General features: G+C 64.2%; 1 protein-coding gene and 1 long non-coding RNA gene across 7 annotated transcripts in view; one reads left to right on the top strand and one right to left on the bottom strand.

Annotated features, from left to right (window-relative positions):
* Nucleotides 1–17836, top strand: part of EVA1C (eva-1 homolog C) — a 46610-nt gene that overhangs the window by 2077 nt on the left and 26697 nt on the right. The window lies entirely within an intron of this gene.
* LOC123828094 lies at nt 14841–17554 on the bottom strand. The gene is made up of 4 exons (XR_006787420.1): nt 15963–17554; nt 15663–15815; nt 15372–15511; nt 14841–15062 (listed from the first exon to the last, which is right to left on the bottom strand). It is a non-coding gene; the product is annotated as an uncharacterized LOC123828094 (long non-coding RNA).

Genomic DNA, 17836 nt, shown 5'->3' with positions numbered 1-17836 from the left:
TGCGCGGTGCCCCTTCGACCGTGTGCGCCGGGCACAGACACTGGTGGCGTCCGGGGGCGACCACCCAAGCGTGGGCGTGCCCCCATGTGGCACCTGTTCAGAGTGAGAACCTGAGCTACCCCACGGGGAGGCCGCCCCCCCGGGAAATGCGTGCTTTGATGCGTGTTTTCTGAATGACACGCGTGGGGAGGGAGAGGAACTTCCTTCAGCTTTCGGTGGGAACCCCCGGCCCAGGGTTTGAAACTCCTGGCCGGCGGTAGGGGTGGTGTTGCTGGATTCACCCGACAGCCTTGCCTTGCAGAGACCCCCAGACTGTGGAGGCAGTGTCGGGGGGCCTCCTGGGGGGAAGAACAGAAAACCAACGTCCCCCCGAACCGCAGACACACTCAACTTGAGGTCCAAATCCTATGTTGTGTGGCATCGCAAAACGCTAGAAAAGGCTTGGGGAGTAAATGCAGCCTCTCAAAGCTGATTAATTCGACCTGAACCTTAACGAACCTTTAGGGGCCTCCTCACCACGTGAAACTCGGCCTCGAGCAAAACCCCTGAGCTCCAGAGACGACAGGCCGGGCGCTCAGTGGAACCACTGAGTCCAGGCAGGGGGTCTGGTCACCTGACGCCACCCCCACCCCCACCCCACTCCAGGGGCCGCAAGGCCTGGTGCCTGCCCCCCGGGGGTAGGCTGGCCTGCTCCTCCCTGTGCACTTGGACACGCGAGTGTGGCTGTGGCCTGTCCCCCCAAGGAGGCGTACAGTTGTAAATCCGCGCGGGAGAGCAGCGTGGGCAATGCAGGCACCTGCTTTTCCAAACGAGGGGAGCATCAGACCCTGAAACCGGGGAGGCTGGGGGAGCTTGGGACCCCCTTTATCCTGCGAGGACGGGGTGGAGGAAGAACGGCGTGTCCCCTTGAGAGAGGGTGCTGGAGTGTTGGGGCTGGGGCTGTCCGTGCGGCACAGGGCCCGTCAGGAGGTTCGCAGCCAGCATCGGGGAAGTCACTTCAGCCTTTGCGGCTCTGCGGGGGCCTCCTCCTGGGCCACTGACTTCTTTTCCCCTGGGGATTCCAGCTTTGCATCTCCCACGTAATAAGCCAGAGGCTGCAGGGAGCCCCTGCCCCTGTGCGCTGCTCGTGACCTGTGCTGACCGCCTCCAAGCTTGCTGGGAGGCAGCCTCCCCACGCCCCTTCTCCCTCGTCCCTGAAGACCCCGAGGCACTGCCAGGGCCGCTGGAAAGCCACCTGTTGTCGCCGCATTAACGACACATCCCAGGGAGGCCCCGGCAGGTCGTGCGGAACCAGGGCCTCTGGTCCCTCCTCCCACGCTCAGGGGCCCCGGGCGTCCGCCCACTTTCCTCCTTGGCGCGGGGCTCTGGGCTTGGACTGCACTCCCACATGGGGGTTTGGCTTGAGGGGTCGAAACTGATCACGGATTTAAAGAAAGAAGAAAAGGAACGACAGCATCAGCATCAGCTTTGCCCAGACAGCAGGGGCGTGGGCCCAGGGGAGGAAGGGGTCCCGTTGGGTCCCGGCCGTCAGTAGCAAGGGCCCCTCCCTCTGCCTCTGGCCCAGCCTCCAAGAGCCATGCTTCCGTGTGCCCCTGCGCAGAGCTCCCCGTCCCTCTGTTATTGTTCAGGGGGTTTTTCATTTTGTTTTGTTTTTGCTGGTTTTAATCCCTGTTTTCTCTCTGGGGAGGGCAGGCAGGGTCTCCTCTCCCTGCTTCTTATTCTCTCTCCCCCATTCTTTTTCTCCCTTCCCACGGAAGGCCGAAGTGATGGGTGGGCTTCGGAGCGGGTGGGGGTGGCGGGGAAAGGGTGGGAAACCGTCCTGTTCCCACCTGGGTTCCTCCATGGGGGCCGTGAGCGCGTGTTTATATGTGGGGCGTGGCCGCAGATGTGGGAGGCGGTGGCGAGGAGATGAGGACCAAGGAGAGCAAGCAGGTGGCTGTCAAAGCCTCCCCTGTCCCGAACGTCCCCAGACCTCAAACCGAGGTGACTGCCCGGCGGCCAGCGCCCTTGTCCCTGCCCTCGGGGGCCCCAGCGAGGTGGGGTGCTCGTCTGCAGGTGTGTGCCACCGGGCAAATGAAGCTGGCTCCTTCGGCGCTGGCCAAGAGTTTCAGAGTGTAGACAAACGGCATTTCGACTGATCTCGGGTTGAGGGGTGGGAGTAGGTCCCCGTGGGGGCAACAGACTTGCCCCTTGAAGAGGCCGTGAGCCTCTCCGGTCTGCTCGGATGCACGGCAGGCCCTGGCCCTGGCCCGGGCTGCCTGCTGCAGTCGCCTGCATCTAAACTGGGGGGACTGCTCAACAGCCCCCCAGCCTCTGATTTCCCTGGTCTGGGAGAAGCGGGCGCTGGCCTCTATTTTAAAGCCCCCCCGCCCCCGGCCGCGCCGGTGCCGGCCGGAGTAGAGAACTGCCGCTCTCAGGTGCGTCAGCCTGTCCACAGGCACGTGGGTGTGACCGGTGTCCCTTCACTCCCCCCTGCGCTCCCGGCCAGGGAGACCAGGATGGCACTGTCCCAGCTGTGCATTTGTCACTGCACCCCAGCACACACATGCACACACATGTAAGGGCACACACGTGTAAGGGCACACACGTGTCACCTCGTCCTTTCATTCAGGGACTGTCTTCACCTTCAAAACTTCTATGGCCTGAAAAGCTGGCCTGAACCGAAGACGAACACACTGAATGTTGGGAGGGGCTGTCCAGCTGCCACAGAGGACAGGGGGAGACCACGCGCCTGAGCCTGCCAGGCTGTTCCCGTGGAAAGGAACCATGTGGGACAGTGTCCCATGGCGGAGAGGAGTTGGGCAGGCCGGTGGTCCCATCGGCGATGGCTCCTGGGAAGGGCAGGCTGGCCAGGGTTTGGGGGGAGGGAGGCGGCGAAAATCAGCTGAGCCCCATGTAGCCTGGTGTCCCCTCACAGGAACCCGCGGGGGTGGGCCTGAGCCATAGGTTAGCATGAGCCCCGGCCTCAGGGTGGGGGCCTGACTTCCCGAGGTGCCCCGCTGGGGAGCCGGGCCGTGTGGGTGCGCGTGTGGGCACCGTCTGTGAGCTCCTGGGGCGCCCAGCACCGTTTCGGCTGGGCTCGGAGCAGGCTGACCTTGACCTTTTCCGGTTCCTCCCTCCAGAGTCTTGGTCTCACTCCCTGCAGAGAGGAGGCCAGCCCCTGGCCACCCCGTGGGTGCGAGAGGGATGGGCTTCAGCTTCTGTTCTTTTCTTTTCCATCTTAAAAGAGGAGCTGTTTTTCTTATGATTAACATGTAAATTTACAGTGGAACAGTACATGATTTATAAGTAAATGTACATATGTTAGAGATGTGTTCTCAAAATGTTTGCCCTGATGGGTTCATGCTTTTAAAGATGTAGAGACCACCGGACTTCCCAGGCACCCCGTCAGCACCTGCCAAGTTCCTGAAAAGGCACCCCTTGGGGGTGATGTGTGTGGGGCAACTTCTGTTCCTTTGGTAACCGCCTGCCCCCTGACTCGGCCAGACTCCCCTCCCACCACTGCTAGCGGGATGTAGAGGCAGGACTCGAACCTAGCACCTGTGTGGTTTCACAAATATGTACTCTTATCGTTCAAGCTGAGGAATGGGCCTGGAGGGCAGGGGCGAGTGAACTCTGAAATCGTATGATACCAGGTCTCTGGTTTAACGATGCTGATGTGTTTATCGCTTTCTGGAAGGAGGGTGCTGTCCTTAACAACACAAACCGAGATGTGCCAAGATTTTAGCCTTTGAGGGAGAGCCTCAGATGGGAAGGGTGGCCGACCACGTCACTCGCCTGTTCTCTCTGAGCTTCCCTTCCCCCCAGGGGGGCAAAGGGGGTCCCTGATTCTGCCACCCCTTCGCCAGCCCCTGGGTCCGCCCCATCTCGGTTAACACTCTGGCCTGACACGGACAGTGACTTCTGTACTCGGCTCCCCTTTGCACAAGCAAGACAAGCTGGTGAGTTAGAAACACTCTCAGTGTATCAAGCACATGGAACAGGCCGCAACCAGATGCGGGTCTGAGAACTTCGTGTTTATTGTTGACTCACCTAAACCCTCACAGCCCTACGAAGCGGAGACTATTACAACGAGCTGAAGAAGTGAAGGCAAAGAGAGGTTGAGTCATTATCTGGGGGGCTTTGAACCCAGGCAGATTGTCTCGTACTAAAACGAGTAAATGACGAGTCATTGAAAGCGATGCCGACTCTGTGAGGTTGACCTTCTAATCTGCTGGCCCCGCCCCCCTCGGACCTGCAGGCTCTGTCCGCCCCACACCCTGTCCGAAGCCTCGCCGGGCGGCCCCTGCCAACTGATCCCAGCGCAGAACCCGCAGTCTGTTCTGGACGCGTGGCGACACGGGCATTCTGAAACCCCGTCTCCCACAGGACGCCGGCCGCCGCTGCTGAGGGGGACCCAACAGACTCTCTAAACGCGGGGACAAGCAACCAAACACAAGTCCCGTCCGAGGGACAGAGATGAAGAGGACGCCGGGCACGGAGAGGTCAGCTGGCACCGACCCTGCGGTTGCACCGGGGCCTTTCCACGGCCTTCACGACCAGGACTTCACAGGACCCTGAGGGCAAGGGACGAGGCCTGAGGCCGGCGTGCAGGGGGCCCTGGAGTAAGGATTCCCATATACAGCCAGGGCCCGGGCAGGACCGAACGCTCATAAAAAGGTGGGGGAGAAACAGATCAGCCTCCCTGCCCAGAAAGACGACCAGGAAACTTGTCTCAGCCTGGGCCCGGGGTTGCAGGAGAAAAACAGCCTCCCTTGAGAATATGTCCCCACAGGCCTGCCTTCTCAGTGGCCCGGGTTTTGAATGCGCGTCCCCTGTACCAGGAAGTCCCAGCCGAGAAGATCCCCGAGTCGTCCCGGGCTGGCTGTGCCCCAGGGCGCTTGGCAAAGCCAGACGCACAAATACTCTGTGCATGGAAACGGCACCAACACAAACCTCACGAGGTTCTCAGCGGTGAAATCCCGCCGGCAGGAGCTCGTGGTCCCAGACTGCAGTGTGTGTATGAGCAGCCGTCAGCAGTAAGAACAGCCGTAAACATAACGGAGGGAATTTAAAACGAGCATACATAAATAAAAGAGGGAATCTACAACATGAAGAAGCCATGAAAGGCTGTAAAGAAAGAGTGGGCGTTTTTGAAAAAGAAGCAAATATATCTACTAACCATACTAATACTACTGTAGTAACGGAAACTATATTCACTGAAACTAAGTGCTGAGTGGACAGAGTAGACTTGTGTGAACAGAGAAACAGTGAACTGGGAAGTAAAGCTGCAGGAATTATCCACAACGCAGCAAAAGAGGCAAAGACTGAAAAAAAAATACAGAGAAAAAAGTTTATACGTCATGGAGGAGAGAATGAAGGTTCAGCGTTTACCAGCATTCTAGAAAGAGGGGGAGCAGGAAGAAGAAGAGAGAGGCAACCCTCAAACCGATACTATTCTGGAGTCAGTTTTCAAGAATTAATGAAAAAGTTCGATTCAACATTCCAAGCCAATGAAATAAAAATAAATGTACACCTATTTTATGGAAACCATAAAAAACTAAAAACAATGCGACAGTCTTAAAATAATCAAAGAGAGAAAAACGTTCTTTATAAAGTCTTTGCAACAACAGTGAGCGCCGGAAGCCAGTGAAATATTTTCCGGATTCGGAGGGTGGGGGGCGGGGGGAGTGTGGGAAGCACCTAGCAACGCAGAACTGCATACCTAGCTAAACTGCCTTTGAGCCAGAGTAGCCGTGCTCACTGCAATGAGTCCGTGCCGAGAGAGCTGCTGAAGGACACGCTTCATGGAGAAGGACACTGAGTCTCGGAGGAAAGACAGACACAGAGGACGGGGGTGGTGAGCAAAGGCACGACTTCTCGTGCCCCTCCCCGACACCCCGCCGTCTCCCCCCTGAGGCCGTGCCGTCCTCCCCCTCGCCCCGAGGGGGGCGCCCCTAAGATGCCTCGCCCTGCAGCTGACTCAGCGGAGCGCTCCTGCTGAGGGATGGCTTCCAGCCCGGGGCGCCCGAGACGCCTCCCCAGGCGACTGCCCGGTGGGGACTGGGTGTGACAGGACAGGAAGTGTCCAGTCTTTCTGGTGCCAGAGGCTGGGCTACGTGTGGCCCCCGGCGACTCGGAGGGTCAGTCCCGCCCTGGGAAAACTCGCGTCTCAGTGGGTTCTCCGTGGGCTCCGGGCCGCACACCGGAGTTGGAGGATGACTCCCAGGCGTGGCCGGTCACGTTCTCCACGAGGATCCAAACCACAGAGCCGGGAAGCGAGGGCTCGGGAGTGCGTCCGCAGGCCTCCCGGGCAGCTCTGCCGTGCGTGGCCTCCCCCGTCCCCGTACCGGCGTGTCTGCACAGCCGTGTCACGGGCCCGCTCAGGAGGCGGACGCTGAGCCCGCCCCGCACAGCAACGTGGGGAGGAAGCGGTGCCTCGGACTGACGGGCCTCAGGCCGAGGGCGGAGCTGTCCACACGCCGCCGAGAGCCAGGCAACGCTGAAATGCCAAGCGCAGCCCCTGGATCTGGAGCGCATGTTTGCAAACTGTCTGATTTCACGTCTGCCCGAGGTGTCCCGTGAATACAGATGGCCTCGTCTGGGCCGGGGGCGCAGGGAGGACGAAAACGAAGGAGAGCTCCAGAACAGATCTTGAACGCGGACGAGTATGTACAATAGAGTGTAATCCCGCTTCGAGTCTGCCGGCATTCCTCTGGCGATTACGAGTGAGCCTCTCTCCCGCGCCGTGTGGGGGCGGGCTCGGGGAGAAATGGCCCCTTCTGTCCGTGAGGGCCGGTGCCGGCCTGCCCCCGACAGCCTGCAGGGCAGTGGTCCGGGTCTGAGAGGAGCACGCTGCCCCCACCCGTCTTTCTTCCTCTCGACCTAGGAGACCGTTCACCCCTTTCACGAGAAGCGGCTCCCGAAGCCCTCAGGCTCGGGAGTCATAAATCAGCGCCCCGCGTGGTCCGGCACGGGCAGACGCGGCCACCGGCCCTCCCCTCTCCGCCCGTCCGGCCGGAGACAGGTGGGGGCGAGACAGCAGCCTGGAACCCGGAGCCCAGGTGGTACAGCTCTGGGGGGCTGTGCTGAAGGAGTGCGCGCAGCTCTGCTGGCTCTCTTCTGTCAAAAATACGTGCGCCGGAGTCCAGTTCAGGCCGACGCACCTCCTTCTGCCAGTTTGATGGTGGCGTTAGGGGACAGGCGTTTTTAAACACCCCTGCGCTCTGAGGCTGGAGGGACTGAACACGCCCTCCGGCACCAACGAGGCCCGTGAGGTGAGGGCAGGCCCCTTGGGCCCCACGGCCGGGGCGTGAGGAGGGCCCGAGGCCCTCGCAGCGCGCTGTGGCTGTGCCCGGGGTTGTCGCAGAGCAGACCTCGTGGTCCGTTCGCCTCTTCAAACCCCGAGTTCAAGTGCGAAGGCCTCTCTTTTCTGATTCACCCTTTTTTCCTTTGAGCTAGGCACCCCGGGGGGGTTTTCCCAGGATAATTTTAAAATATATTGTTTTATGGCTCCCGAAAGCCATAAACCCACATCTGGAGGCAAAAGGCCGGCCTGTCTGTCTCAGGCGCCTTTGTTCCTCTCCGGCTGTCCCAGGCAGACGGGGGGCGGGGGGGGGGGGCCCGCCCTCCACCCCAGGTGCCAGGCGGTTCCGATAGCGCGGCTGCCTTTGTCCTGGGAAAGTTAGCTCGCCCAGCTTCGAGTCTGAGGTGCTGGCTTTCGGTCCAGGGAGATTGTGTGCTCCCCCCCCCCCCAAGGACATTCGGCAACGTCTGGAGGCAGTTTTATTTGTCACAGCCAGAGGTGCTGCTGCCCCAGGGGGTGCAGCCCGGGGGTGCGCAGGACAGGCCCCACACAGCGTGCTGGCCCCCGTGCTGGGGCCGAGGAACTCGGCCAGGCCGGCCAGCTTGCCTCCTTTGGCTTTCCACGCGTTGGGAGCCTGAGGAAGGGGGAGCTTTTTCAAACGCCAGAGCCGAGTTGGGCAAACCTGGAGGTGTGTGCACCGTGCCCCCCTTCAGGCCGGCCGGCCTTGTGCAGCCGCACCTACTCCTGCACAGGTAGGCACCCCGGCGCACCAGGGGGTCCCAGCCTCCGGACGCCTGCACGCCGTCTCGCCGGCCCCCCCGGCCCCCCCACCGGGTGGGTGGCTCTTTGTCCTTGGCCCTTCCCCTCTTCGGATATTTGCCGTCGGTAACCGCAAACCGGAACACCCTCCGGAGAGGCGTTGGGACGTGAAGTCGGCTGCTCACCCGCAGCTCGGGGTGTGTTCGCCCTGCTTCTGCGTTATTTCTGCCTCGCGGGGCGGTCTCGGGCTGTGGAGAGGGACCGCCTCGAACTTCAGAAGGGAGAGCGGGCGAGGCGGTGCCCCCAGGCCTCACCCCACTCTCCTCGCCTCTGTCCCTGCACCGGCACCCCTCTCTGCCACCCCACCCAGCTCGGGACGCCCGAGTGCAGACAGCGTCCGGTGCACACACATGCACGCACATGCACACGCATGCACATGGCACAGGCAAACATATGCACACTCACACGGGCACACACGCCAAGGGGCCGCTCGTCCTCAGAAGGCAGTCAGACAAGGGCGTGGGGACCAAACCCAGGCTGCAGACTCCCGTGGGGCGCCTTCCGGAACGAGGCCCGTCACCCGCTGCCGTGAGGCCTCTGACCAGCGTGCCTCGTGTGCCGTCTGTCTCCACCGCCCGAGTCCTCTTTCCGGGGGACGGGGAATCATCAGGGGGCGGGTGTGGCGTCTGGGGGTGTCGACCGAGAGCTTCCCTCTCAGAACGTCCATGTGCGTGATTCGCTCTCGCAGGTCGGGTTAAACCGCGGGGCCGAGAGTGAGGGCGGAAATGAACTTAGTTGTGGGTCCTCGGGCGAGCCCCGGGGCTCGAGCGTTTCCTGGGAGCGCGCGCGCTCTGCGGGCTGCAGGGGAGCGGGTCGCCAGCGTCGCAGAAGTGGCGGCCCCCCGGGAGCCGGTCACGCGGGGCTCCTTGCCGGAACCTTCCCCGACTGGACTGTCGTGCAGCGTCGCCAGGGAAACAGGGCCCGAGGGACAGGGCGCCGACCTCAGCACAGAAACAGGGTCGGGCCCACGCCCACGCGGGGGATGCTGAGTATTCCGGTGGCCGCCCCAGAAGAAGGAGAGGTGAAACGCGTTTCCACCGCACGTCGCGTTTAACCCCGCGCGCCCGGAGCGTCATGGCCAACGTCGGCCCCCGTCTGCGACAGTCCACGGCGAGGGGGCGCGCTCTTCCCGGAGACGCGGCGTCGGGGGCGGGGGCGACGAGCACGGCGCAGCTCGGCGCCCAGCGGCCGCGTGGGGCCTGGCCCCCGGGTGGAGCGGCGGTTTCAGGAGCCCGAGCCGGTCCAGAGGTCTGCAGCTGGGCGGAGGCCGCGGTGGGGGTGGGGGTGCCGGGTGGGGCGCCGTGTGGGGAGGGCGGGGCGGGCGGAGCCTCAGGCCCCACCTCCTGGCGAAGGCCAGGCCCGTCCCTGGGAGGGACCAGCGGCAGGAGCCTCTGCTGCCCCTCCGGGGCGCGGCCTCCCTGCAGCTTGGACTGGGGTCCTCCTGCCCCCTCCAGCCCCTGTGCCGAGAACCCTCCCCGACTTCAGTTCTTGTGACGGGAGGGGGCGGGTCACCCCCGCCGGGACAGAACCCGCCTTCGGGGCGTCGAGAGGACTGTGGGCGAGGCGGCTCTCGGCCGGGAGAGCCCAGGCTGGGCTCGGGGAGGGGCTGGCCAGGATGTCCCCCAGCTTCCCAGCGATGGGGCCAAGCCCAGGCCCAGAACTGTGCTGCCCCGGGATCAGCTCTCAGGAGGAGGAGACCGAGGGCCTAGAAAGACCCCCAGCCCAGAACCTTCCTTCGCCAGACAAAGCCAGGGCTGGGCTGGCCGCTCAGGACACCTCTGGGCTCACCCTGGACTCTCCGCGGGGACGCCTTTCCCCTGGCCGGCTGGCAGCATCTCGGCGCAGGCGGATTGAGTCTGAGCCCCGGGCTGGGCCCGGGCTCTGGCGCTTGGGAGTCTCCGGGGGCCGCTCCAGCGGTGCCGGGCTGGGGCCTGCCGGGAAGACGCGCGCTCGGAGACCTCTCGACACGTTTACTTACGGAAGGTCTACTGTTGTTGACGGGCTACTTCTCCAGACGCAGACGGTTTGCAAGAATCGCACGAGGGCCTCTTTCCCGCCCTCCCTCGGGGTCCCCAGACGTTCCCGTTTTCTGGCCTCCACTTTGCTTTTCTCTGAGCTGCAGCCAAGACGTCCTTCACCCCGAAACGCAAGCTCAAGGACGCGCGCTCGGACGCGACCGAGAACAGCAGTTCTTGGGGAGCGGGGGAGCGGGGGAGCGGGGCCGGGTTCCGGAACCCAGAGCCTCGGCCGGGGACCTGGTCCACAGAGGGTGCCGCCAGGGCTGCGCCCGGAATCGGGGTGAAGCGACGGGGAGCGTGGCGGGGGGAGCTGGAAGGGGCTGCGGGTCGGGGTGACGTGGCAGGGAGGGAAGCTGCCGGCCCGCGGCTCTGCTGAGGGCTGCCGCTCGCTGCCTGCAGTGCGGTGCGTTCACGACGTCTCTCTTCAACCCTCCTTCTAGAAGGGACCAGCCCGCTCCCTCAGAGTCCGCCTGGCCTGGCCGCCCCGGCTGCCTTCCCCGGGGATGGCGGGAGGGCATGGCTGGCGCCCACTCCAGCCCCAGGGACACTGTCCGTTCCTGAGAAGCCCAGCCTGACACTTCCTGTCACTCAGCTGTCTGTCACCTGTCGTCACCTCCGGGTCAGAGGTGATTCTCATCATTTCAGAAACGCTAGACTCTTCTCCCCCGGCTGCTGCCTCGGAAGGCCATTAGCGCCCACAGGGTAAACCTATCACCTGTTCTCATTAGTTATTAGAACCCGGGTTTCCTTCCCTCTCTGCGTGGGGGGGAGCAGGGTGCTGGGTGGGGCCGCGAGGGGCCGGAGTTTCTCTCTGCCCACCCGCCCACCCACCCACGGTGCCGGGTGTCCTGCGCCCCCTGAGCAGCGGCTGGGCTGGGAGCGGTTTCCGCTGTCTCCGCCGCCCGGTCTCTGCCCGCGGTGGCCTTTGGCTCATTCTCAGGACGTGTCACTCTCTGTCCTTGTTCCCCGCTGACCTCGCGTGTTCTCCTGCCCCTGGGCTGCGGGAGAAGTGTCGCAATGTCCAGGAGACGGTGGCCGCAGCCCACTGAAGCTCCCCAAACTCCCACTGTCGCTGGGCGGACTGTCTGCTCCTCACACCGCCGGTCGACACCGGCGCCGCCGGCGGAGGCGACAATGACGGAGGGGCCCCGACCCAGGGACCGCGCCCCTGTGGGGAGGGGAGACTGGGACGCGGGTGCGCACGGGAGAACGCGCGTGAGGCCAGGGTTCTGGCGCCTCGAGCTAGGGAGCCGCCAGAGCCTCGGGGGAACCTGGGACAGACCCCCACCCCCGGGGCCGCCGCCAGTGCAAGGTGGGGGGGGCATGGGCCTGGCCCTGCGGACGCGCCGGTGTGGGGCCCTGGGCTCAGATGGTGAGGCTGGCTCTGCTGTCACTGCGCGCCGCCCGGGTGGAGGTGCCGGCCCAGCAGCGGCAGGAGCGAGCACAGCCGAGTCCCGGCTGCTGCGGGCACAGGGGCCCTTCGACCTCCGCCCCCGCCCGCTGCCCCCCGTCCCCGAGATGTGTCCGTGTCGCTACCTGCATTTAGAGGTGTATGTGTGTTTTTCTGTTTTATTTTGTTTCACAAAATGTGAAATGGAGCAGGAGGAGGACACTTGGCCGCAGGCGCTGAGGCGAGAGGGCAGAGCGCCACCTCGTCCCCCGGGGGTGGGGGGGGCCAGGGGCTCACTGGCACCTCAAGTGGTTCCCTGCCCGGGCGGCCAGGGGAGCCCTGCACGCGTTGTTTTCGGGGTTCACAAACACCTGTTAGCGAATTGCAGGTGCGGATGCTGGGAATCATGGGGTTCACCTCTGCCCACCCACGATGCACCGGGGTTGGGTTTTCCCCGACTGCACCGCCCTGGAGAGGCCCGGGAGCCCGGAGCGAGAGGAAAGGCCCAGGACCACGGCAAACAAAGTGGGCGTCACGGGCATGTGGTGACGGGTGTAACCGCTCGAACGTTGCCGCGGTGGTGTCTCTGAGATAGGATGGTGGGTGAGAGGGGCAGGGTGAGGTGAGGGCAGGGTGAGGTCCCCAGGCAGAGCAGGCGGGGAGCTGGGCGAGTGAACCAGAGCCCCGAGGATGAGGGGCGTGGGCCCCTGGGGCCACGTGCCTGGCTGAGCCTGCTGGGGGGTCGGCCCGGCCCTGGTCCGGTGTGCGGGGTGCCGGGGCCTCTGGTTCGGACGAGCGTGAACCTGGGGCTGGACCAGCCCAGCTGTGGCCTCCACACTCGCCCAGCCTCCCCGTCCCTGTGAAATTCAAGGGGTGGGAAATGCTGGCAGTGCCTTTAACTTAGGGCGACACCGAAGAAGGGGTTCGCGCACGGACCTGTCCAGAACGTTCCCCCGACCCCCCTGGGGAAGAGACAATGGGTACAGCCGTTCCCCAGCACAGCCTCGGGGCCCCCCGTTCACACCTGTTTCAAGGCTCTGGCAACCGCTTCGGGGAGCAGAGCCCGCTGGCCCCAAGTCCAGCCATCGCGACCACGCCGCAGAGCTCTTTGAGGTTCCCGTGCTGCGCCCCCAACTCCGACCCTGGAGTCAGAAACAGTTTCGCTGCCGTGAGCGGCGAAACCCCGTGTAATTGTCCAATTAACTGACTACAGCCCCACGTGCGTGCCCTGGAGTCCTCCTTCCCGCTGGGAACGCGCCCCGAGCCCCTTGATCGGCCCACGCATCTCGGCAGCGGGCAGGCGGGAAGCCGGCAGCCCGGGGCTGAAAGGCACCTGCCCGCCCCCACACCCCCACACCTGTGGGCCTGGCCCTGCGGCCGGTCAGCCTCCCCGGGCGTTTCTGAGAGCCTTTTGTTGGAACGGGGGTGGGGCCACCGGCCTGGCCCGTTCCAGGCGGGAAAGATCGAGTGTAGATTTCATATCTGCGTTTTAAGTGCTGGTAAAAAGTTGCATTAAGTTATCAAATGCACCATGCTCATACCTCCTTCGCCAGGTGGCCCTGAGGCTTGGGGGTCACTCTGCCTCCCAAAGAAAAGAAACAGTGATGGTGCGGGCGCTTGGGGCGAAGGGGGGCGATCCAGTTACTCTTAAACGGACCTCATCCAGACGGGGCTCGCGGAGCAGCTTTCTGGGCTTGGCACCCGGCTGCCGGCCCAGGCGTCGGTGCGCAGTGATGGGGCTTGAAACCTCCGGCTGAAGGTGCTCCTGCCAGACAGGCGGGTCCAAACTCAAACAGCGAGTGTGAGCACAGGATGGTGATCACACTCGGTCCGAGAAATGTGTTCAACGTCTCTTTACTTGTTTTTAGAGAGAGGGGGAGGGAGGGAGAAAGAGAGGCAGGGAGACACACGATCAGCTGCCGCTCCTGTGCACCCCGGATGGGGACCTGGCCCGCACCCCAGGCCTGCGCCCCCACTGGGAATCCAGCCCGGGACCTCTCGGTGTGCAGGAAGACACCCCACCCACGGGGCCCCGCCAGCTGGGACCTGGGTGTTTTGGCCCCGTGGACTGACCTCTCCCCTGGGGCCTGTGTGTTCTCCTGTGCGCTGGGAGCGAAGGAGCAAGTCCTCCTCCTGGGGCCTGGGAGCCTCACTCCGAATGGCCTGGAGGAGGCCCGGGGAGGCCTCCCGGGGGGCGCCCTGCGCACATCTGTGAAAGCCCTGCCCTGGCTCCCGCAGCCCCGGGCAAGCGGCGCCCAGCGTCCTGGCTGCAGGAAGACGAGCCCTCTTCGGGGTGTTTGTTGCACGGGCACCAAAGTGAACTTCCCCTGCTGTCTCCCCGGGGGTCTCTGTCCTGTGGCCAAACCAGGGTGGGGCAGGCAGCAGGGATTCGGGGGCTCCGTGTCCCTGCCCCCTTTCGGGCCCCCTTTCTCCAAAGTCGGGGCTCCCCGTCACTTTCCTCCTCACACGCTCCACTGTGGTGGCCGGGTCGCCTGCCGCTGACCCCAGCCGCGCCCGAGTTCCGGGGGCAGCACAGCACAGCACAGCACAGAGGGTGGTCTCTTGCTCAGGCTGCGGTCCGGCTTCGTCAGAAGACAGGAGTCTGGGCTCCGTGCTGCTGCTGCCCTCACGCACCTCTGCTGCCCTCTGTGTCCCCAGAGTCTGTCCTTGTCCCTTGTGTCGTCCTCACACGGCAACGGACAGAGAGGGAGTGGAGCGTCACACGGGTCTGGAAGGGGGGACCTGCAGGCGGCCGATGTCACTCCTGCCCTCGGTCCACGGGCCGCGGCACCTCGGGGACTGAGAGCGTGCCCCTCCCGCGGGCGCGGCCCCGGGTGGACGCTCGGGCCGCCTCTGCCCTCCTCGGGGTGCTTTTGGGACCAGGGTCTGAGCTCATCGAGTGGGAGCGGTAGTAGGTCGACCCTGGGTTGACCCTTCCCGTGGGACTCCCCGCGGGAATCTCAGAAGCAGGCAGGCTGATGGCTGTCGCTGTGGTCCTCATCAGCCTCCAGGTTCCCGTTTCCGTGCCGACCCCAGGGCTAGAGAAAGGGCTGGGACCGAGGTCCAAGCTCTGTTTCTGACCTTAATGCTCCAGGGTGGGGGGCGCCCCCCAGGAGCCCTCCATCGGCTCTGGGGCCTGACCCGCGCCAGCCTCGCTGACTCACCCCTCTCGCCCGTGGGCCTCCCCGGGCCCTCACCAACCCTCTCCACGCACTGGGCAAACACAAAAGGAAAAACACACTTTTCTGGGAAAGAACGTTAAACATGTAGCAACACCTTTGAGTATTCGAGAATAAAAGGGTGCAGTCTCTTATCTGCGTATGAACAGGGGGGGGCACTTTATTTTTTTTTAAAGGGGGGAGGCGAAGACAATAGAACTGAATTCCATTCTCTTCCCAGAAGCAGGGTTGTGAAACCGGCCTGTGGTGACGAGGGGACTTCAGCGCGGCTGATGCACCGCGTCCTGTGTGCCGAGTGACTCAGGCGGCGTCAGCCCGGGCGGGAAACGGGGACATCCGAGTGGCAGGCGGGGAGGTGGGGGCGGGGTGGCCTTAGAAAAGGAAGAGGGGGGAATTTCAGACCGTTCAACCTCTTCTGAATGTTAGTAACTTTTTAACCCTTATTTGAACAGAAGAGCGAGAAGAGGGGGGAGGGAGGAAAGGAGGGAGGGAGGGAGGGAAGGGGAAGAGGCTCCCTTTCTCTCCAGTCCCAGCAGGGGCGTCTCTGGGCCACCGGGCAGCTGCGTGCAGGCGCTTGTGCCCGCGCTGACTGTCTCACACGCCAGCGATGCTCAGTGCTCGGGGCTGGGGGGGCAGACGGGGCAGATGGGGCAGATGGGGTTGGTGGGGCCGGCACTCACCCCTGGCACTGGTGACGGGTCTGGGTGAGTTCGGGTCTTCGAGATGTGCCAGCCCCCTGACCCGAGTTGTGCGGTGGCTGGCGGGACACGCCGGGCCCGCAATGTCACTTCACCCCCACAGTGGAGCTCGGGGACACCAGCTGTGGGAGGTGGGAGTCACGGGGCCGCAGGGGAATCCCTGTCTGAGCCCTGGTCTCCGCCCCTGCTCCCGCCAGCCACCTGCTCCGAGGGCAGGTCCTGCATCCTTGCGGCGTTCCGCCCTCCTCGGTCCCTGCGGCTCAGCCCACTGACCTGCCCAAGGGGGCTCAGCGCAGCCTCCCTCTGGGACTCTGCACCTAGTTCACGCCACCCCCGATGTTTCGTGTGCGCAGCGGGGTCAGGCAGGCGTGAGAGGCCCCGCCCCTGCTCATGGGCTGTGGGGCCAGTCTGTGGCTCTGACCAGACCTGCAGGGGAAGGGCAGAGTTCGCCTGGTGTTCTCCGTACGTCCCAGCTTCGTTTGTCACCAAGCCTCCTGTCCCCCTGCATGACACCTGTCTTCTCATGGAGCCCTTGGGGACACACCCGTGGCTCTTCGACAGTCAGTCACTTACATCCTGGCCAGGCTCCGGGTTCTCTATACAGATAGATGGGTTTCCCTGTGACTGTGAGGGGGCCAACGACCCCAGACCAGCTTCCCGTGTCTTTCTGAGGACAGAGGACAGTTCCTGCCGCTCTCCGGGGGTCGTTTCCTGAGAAGCCCTCAGCACCTTTAAACACAAGAACCCTGGACGTCGGCATTCAGACTGCTCCGAGGTTTTCCCAGCCCACATACTCTGGACTAGCCCTTTGAGGAGCGTTCCAGCCATGGAAGCTTCTGCCAACACGTAGTGGGGGGATCAGCCGGGAGAGAGGGGGTCTCAGAGGTAAATGTCAGCCGTATCCAGGCCCTGAGCTGTGGAGCTGGGGACGGGCCTGTGCCTCCCTGTGTCCCCCCCAGAGTGTTACACAGGTCACCAGCGCATCTCCAGGCCACCCTGGCCCACATTCGAGGGCAGGTCTCTGAAGCGAGCGCCCCTCGGATTCTCCCGGGGCAGCCAATACCTGCCCACGCACACAGCGCGTGTGAGAACTCGGGCCAAGAGGGCGAAGAAGCAGAGCCCTTTCACTCACCCAACCTGAGGGGACCTTTGGCCTTGCAGAGCACCACTGACAAAGCGTTGCACTTGCAGTCAGTCTTTAAGAAGGGTCTCCTTGGAGCTGGCCCAGAGACCCCAGCGCCGGGAACCCAAGGACTGGCGTCTGAGTGTGTGCCCCCCCGCCCAGCGGCACCTTGGGAAGAGCGCATGTGCGCGTGGGGAGGCCGGACAGTGTTAGCCAGGGAGCGGTCAGCTGCCGGCGGCCCCTTGTTCAAGGTCGAGCTGGGCGGCCGGCGTTACCTTCACCCGGGGAGATGCCCAATCCGGAGGTTGTCTACCTTCTCGGCTCCTGGCGGGGCAGTTTCCGGTGAGCCCCTCCCCCCCCCGCCTCCCCCCGCTCAGCGCACAGCCTCTCCTGCTGTCGCCAGAGCGCTCCGTCTGTTACGATCGGTGCACCCGTCCTGACTCATCATCACCATCGCCACCCGGAGTCCACGGCTGACGGGGGGCCCACTCTCAGCGCTGCGTGTCCTGCGGGCTCGGACAAACGGGTAATGGCTGTGCCCACCACCGCAGTGTCCCACCGAGCACCTCCTCTGCTCGCCCCCCGCCCCACACTACCCCCGAGCCAGACCCCGGAGGCCACTGCCCTTTCCACGTCCCCACGGCTGTGACTTTTCCGGAAGGTCCTACGGCCGGAATCACATCGCGGGCAGCCTCGCCTCGCCCCCCCTGGCGCCTTCCACTTAGTGGCGGGCTCGGAAGGTTCCTTTGCGTCTTCTGTGACTTCGGGGCCCCCTTCCCCCCCGTCCCCATCCTGCTGGGTGAGCTGCATTGGGCGGACACGGCGTGGGGTTTTGAGGAAAGGCCTGGACGGAGCCGAGAACGAGTTTTACTGCCGGAAAGTCGGCCTCGTGTGGGGACCCACGTCTGAGACGGGGCGCCCCCCGCCCCCTCAGAGTGCAAAAAGGGGGAGCCCCATCTCAGGCCGCTGCATGCTCGCCTTGAGCTTCTGCCTCCAGACTGTCTCTGTCAGAATACGACTGCGGTGGGGCGGCGGGGCGGCGGGGCGGCGGGGCGGCGGGGCCACCCGCCTGGAGCAATGGCCCCGTGGAGGCCAAGCCCTGCCCCCGGGGGACAGACGGCGTGCAGACAGGGGGAAGGACGGTGGCGGCCCCCCTCGGCGGAGGTTCCTTCTCGCCGTGACCCGTCTGTGGCTCCACCATCCGCGGCCTCGTCCCTGAGCCCGTCTGGCTGGAGTGCAGGGCCGCACCCCAGACGGGACGCCGACGTCACACTCCCGGGGTGGTTCCCCGTTCGGTCTGCGAGCCCCCCAGTGCGTGCTGCGG

Source organism: Phyllostomus hastatus, unplaced genomic scaffold, assembly GCF_019186645.2.
Source record: "Phyllostomus hastatus isolate PE091 unplaced genomic scaffold, TTU_PhHast_1.1 phas_contig_948, whole genome shotgun sequence".
NCBI classification, from domain to species: Eukaryota; Metazoa; Chordata; class Mammalia; order Chiroptera; family Phyllostomidae; genus Phyllostomus; species Phyllostomus hastatus.
The sequence above is the reverse complement of the archived record's forward strand: the minus strand, read 5'-3'. Positions and strand labels throughout refer to the sequence as shown.